General features: G+C 39.1%; 1 protein-coding gene and 1 pseudogene across 3 annotated transcripts in view; one reads left to right on the plus strand and one right to left on the minus strand.

The window, feature by feature from the left end:
* The window catches only part of NXPE3 (neurexophilin and PC-esterase domain family, member 3), a 56155-nt gene that overhangs the window by 25445 nt on the left and 25407 nt on the right, over positions 1 to 5303 (plus strand). The gene's annotated exons all lie outside the window — the stretch shown is intronic.
* Positions 2389 to 4699, minus strand: LOC104990072 (annotated as a pseudogene).

Consider the following 5303-nt stretch of genomic DNA (forward strand, 5'->3'; position numbering starts at 1 on the left):
GAGAGTTGGACTGTGTAGAAGGCTGAGCACCGAAGAATTGATGCTTTTGAACTGTGGTGTTGGAGAAGATTCTTGAGAGTCCCTTGGACTGCAAGGAGATCCAACCAGTCCATTCTGAAGGAGATCAGCGCTGGGATTCCTTTGGAAGGAATGATGCTAAAGCTGAAACTCCAGTACTTTGGCCACTTCATGCGAAGAGTTGACTCATTGGAAAAGAGTCTGATGCTGGGAGGAATTGGGGGCAGGAGGAGAAGGGGACGACAGAAGATGAGATGGCTGGATGGCATCACTGACTTGATGGATGTGAGTTTGAGTGAACTCCGGGAGTTGGTGATGGACAGGGAGGCCTGGCGTGCTGCGATTCAGGGGGTCACAAAGAGTCAGACACGACTGAGCTACTGAACTGAACTGAACTGAGAGTTGTTTATAGTATTACTTGATTATCCTTCTAATGTGTATGGGATCTTTAGTGATGTGTCTTCTTTCATGTCTGATAATAATGATTTGTGTCCTGTCTTTTTTCCTTAGCCTTACTTCAGGCTTAATCAATTTTATTGATCTTTTCAAGAAAACTGGGTTTTGGTCTCATTGTCTTTTCTCTATTGATTACCTGTTTTCAGTTTCATTGATTTCTACCCTAATTCGTAATTTCTTTTCTTCTGCTTACTTTGGAGTTGATTTGCTTTTCTAGCTTCCTAAGGTAGATGTTTAAGTGGTTGATTTTAGATCTTCATTTATAATAATGTGTATTCAGTGCTGTAAATTTCCGTCTAAGGCCTGCTTTCACTGCATCCACAAATATTGAAAAGTTGTTTTTTCATTTTATTTGAGTTAAAAAGATTTTAATTTTTTATTGATGTTTCTTCTTTGACCCTTGTGTTACTTAGAAATGTGTTGTTTAATCTCCGGGTATTTTGGAATTTTCCAGCTATCTTTCTGTTATCAATTCCATCTTTCTTGTTTAATCCCATTGTAGTCTGAAGGCAGACATTGTATGATTTCTATTCTTTTCAGTTTTTTTATAGTATATTTTATAGGCCTATTTTGGTGAATGTTTCATGTGAGCTTGAAAAGAATGTGTCTTCTTTTGTTGGATAAGTGGTTTATAGATGTCCATCATATCTAGTTGATGGTGATGCTGTTGAGTTCAACTAAGTCTTTACTGACTTTCCGCTTATTGGCTCTATCCATTTCTATTTTTTGTTTGCTTTTTCGGTCATGCTCTGTGGCATGTGGGTTCTTAGTTCTGCAACCAGGGAATGGAACCCATGTTCCCTGCAGTGGAAGTACAGAGTCTTAACCACTGAACCACCAGGGAAGTCCCTGATCCATACATTTCTGATAGTGGGGTATTGAAATCTTTCATTACAACTCTGAATTCATCAATTTTTTCTTTCAGTTCTATTAGTGTTTACCCTACATATTTTGGCTTTCTCTTGTTAGGTACATACATGTTAAAGATTGTTATGTCTTCTTGGAGAATTGACCCTTGTATTATGTAAAATACCCTTCTTGTTTTTAGTTTTTGGTTGCACTGGGGCTTTGTTGCTGTGTGTGAGCTGTCTCTAGTTGTGGTGAGCAGGGCCTACTCTTCATTTCTGTGTGCAGGCTTCTCACTGGTGGCTTCTTTTGTGGAGCACAGGCTCTAGGCATATGACCTTCAAGTAGTAGTGGTGCACAGGCTTCAGTTGCTCTGTGGCATGTGGAATCTTCCTGGATCAGGGATTGATCCGCCGCATTAGCAGGCAGATTCTTACCCACTGTATCACCAAGGAAGGCTCTGTAATACCCTTGTTTATCTCTGACTTTCCTTGTTCTGAACTCTACTCTGAGGTTAATATAATTATTCTGATCTCTTTCAATTAGTGCTAGCATGGTATATCTTTATCCATCCACTTTCTTTTAATCTATATATGTCTTTATATTTAAAGTAGATTTCTTGTAGGGCAACATATAGTTAAGTCTGACAATCTCTGTCTCCTAATTGATGCATTTAGATCATTTATGTTTAAGGTGATTATTGATATAGTTGGATTAATAGCTGTCATATTTGTTACTGTTTTCTATTTATTGTCCTTGTTATTTGTTCCTGTTTTTATCTTCAGCTCTTTTTCTGACTTTTGTGGTTTTAATTTAGCATTCAATAGATGCCATTCTGTCTCCTTTCTTAGTGTGTCAATAACGCTTCTCATTTTACTTTAATTGGTTGCATTAGAGTTTGCAATATGCACTTATAACTAGTCCAAGTCCACTATCAAATAATACTGTACTGCTTCATGGGTAGGACAGGTACCTTATTAATAATAAAATATTATTAATTGCTCCTTCCTGTCCCTTGTATAATTGCTGTCATTCATTTCACTTGTTAATAAGCACACACGCGCACACACAGGTATAAGTGTACATGGTCAAATACACTGTTGCTGTTATTATTTTTGAACAAAATTGTTATCTGTTACAGTTAAAAATAAGAAAATAGAAGTTTTTTATTTTACCTTCAGTTATTCCTTCTCTGATGCTCTTCCCCTCTTTGTGTAGATCTGAGTTTCTGACCTATATGATTTCCTTATCTCTGAAGCCCTTCTTTTAACATTTCTTGCTAGACAAGTCTACTGGCAACAGATTCTCTTAATTTTTGTTTGTCTGAGAAAGACTTTCTCTTTCACTTTTGAAGGATAATTTTTCTGGGTACAAAATTCTAGGTTGATGACTTTTTTCTTTCAATGTGTCAAGTATTTTACTCTATCTTCTTGCTTGCATGGTTTCTGAGAAGTTAGATTTAATTCTTATATTTGCTTTGCTAAAAGTAAGGTGTTTTTTTTTTCCCCTTTTGGTTTCTTTCAAGATATTTTATCTTTGGTTTTCTACAGTTTAAATGCAATATGCCTGGATATAGTTATATTTTGTATTTATCCCACTTTATGTTCTCTGAGCTTCCTGGATTGTTGGTTTGGTATCTCACTTTTTTTTTTTTTAACGTTAGCTCATGTCCTTATTAACCAGTATACAATTACTTGTCTTCTGGTTTGTTGAAACAGTAGGTCAGACAACATTTGCCACAATAATGTCTGTCAAAATGACTGGCCATAAAAACTCCAGCACTGCATTCATCTGAGGTTCACTCCCGGCGAAGGTGACTGATTTTGCCATTCTCATCCACCTTATAGTATTTCAGAACAGCCAACTTAACCTTCTTTCTTTTATGCTTGTTCTTCTTGTGAGTGGTATAAGACTTCTTCCTTTTCTTAGCGCCACCACAAAGTCTCAACACAAGATGAAGAGTGGGCTCCTTTTGAATGTTGTAGTCAGACAAAGTTGGAGAAGGCAATGGCACCCCACTCCAGCACTCTTGCCTGGAAAATCCCATGGACAGAGGAGCCTGGTAGGCTGCAGTCCATGGGGTCACGAAAAGTCAGACAGGACTGAGCGACTTCACTTTCACTTTTCACTTTTATGCATTGGAGAAGGAAATGGCAACCCACTCAGTGTTCTTGCCTTGAGAATCCCAGGGACAGGGGAACCTGGTGGGCTGCCGTCTATGGGGTCACACAGAGTCAGACACGACTGAAGCGACTTAGCAGCAGCAGCAGTCAGACAAAGTACATCCATCTTCCAGTTGCTTGCCAGCAAAGATCAGTCTTTGCTGGTCAGGAGGAATTCCTTCCTTATCCTGGATCTTGGCCTTTACATTTTCTGTTGTATCCGAGGGCTCCACCTTGACAGTGATGGTCTTCACTGTCAGGGTCTTCATGAAAATCTGCATCTTGGCAGCAGTTCCACCACAGATAGCGGATCCAGAAAGGTGTCTGACTTTAATTTGGGGAAACTTTCAGTCATTATTATTGCAAATATTTCTTCTGTTATGTTTTTCTGATCCTTTTGATATTCCTATTTGGTGTATCCCACAGCTCTAGAATATTCTGTTCTCATTTTAAATTATTTTTTTTCTCTTTGCTTTTTAGTTTTGGAAGTTCCTATGTACATTTCCTCAAACTCAGAGATTCTCCTTAGCTGTGTCCATTCTGCTAGTGAGCCTTTCAAAGACTTCTTTCATTTCTGTTACGGTGGTTTTACTATCTTGATTTCTTTCTTTTCTTTTTTTTTTTCAATATGTCCTTTTCTTTCTTTCTTTTTCTTTTTTTTTTATTGAGGGGAGGGCCTTGCTGTGTGTCTTCTTGAATCTTAGTTCCCCAACTAGGGATTGAACCAGGGCCTTCAGCAGTGAAAGTGTGGAGTCATGATCATTGGACATCCAGGTAATTCCCTTGAATTTCTTTCAATTTCTATTTTTCAAAGAAAAGTTTTATATTTACAACAAAGTTGAGAGGAAGTGTTTTATATCTGGATAATATCAATAACCAGTGTTGTGACTGAACTGGTCCTTGTGGCTCTTACGATTACAGGATGCCCTCAGCATTAACCATCTGGAAACTGTGGGGCAAAAAGGAGGAAGGTGTATTACTCTTAGGTCCTGGAGGATACATGGCATGCCTGGGGCCTCACACCTAGGTCATGGTAGACAAAAAGAGAGAGAGCGTGGGCCTGAGGTTGTTTTTATTGGGCTCAAGGTCGGTGCCTGGAGTTTCATGGGTTTATTCTTTATTGGTGAACTTAAAACATGAATAGGAATTTAAAGCATGGGAAGAGAAAAACAAGTGGCCCAAAGGGTCATTTGTCTCAGTCAACCAAGATCCCTAAAACAAAGAAGCCGTAAGGGCACGGGAAGACCGTGGCTCTTTATATCTCATCATGTGAATGTCTTGACAGTCAAAATTGAAGTCAGACACTTGCATTCCAAAAAAGAAAATACAACTCTTGGGGCTTACACTGCAGGAAGATTATAGGTACTTCCCATACACCTTGTCTTTATGTATGCATGGCCTCCCCTGTTATTATCATCACTCACTGGAATGGTACTTCTTTTTTAATTTTAACCAAGGGTGAACCTGCACTGACACATCGTGATCACCCAAGGTCCATAAGTTTACTTTAGGATTCATTCTTCAGTTCAGTTCAGCCACTCAGTCATGTCTGACTCTTCGACCCCATGGACTGCAGCTCACCAGGTCTCCCTGTCCATCACCAACTCCTGGAGCTTACTAAAACTCATGTCCACTGAGTCGGTGATACCATCCAACCATCTCATCCTCTGTCATCCCCTTCTCCTCCTGCCTTCAATCTTTCCCAGCATCAGGGTCTTTTCAAATGAGTCAGTTCTTCACATCAGGTGGCCAGAGTATTGGAGTTTCAGCTTCAGCATCAGTCCTTCCAATGAATATTCAGGACTGATTTCCTTTAGGATA

This window comes from Bison bison, unplaced genomic scaffold (genome assembly GCF_000754665.1).
Source record: "Bison bison bison isolate TAMUID 2011002044 unplaced genomic scaffold, Bison_UMD1.0 scf7180017864168, whole genome shotgun sequence".
In the NCBI taxonomy this organism is placed as follows: Eukaryota; Metazoa; Chordata; class Mammalia; order Artiodactyla; family Bovidae; genus Bison; species Bison bison.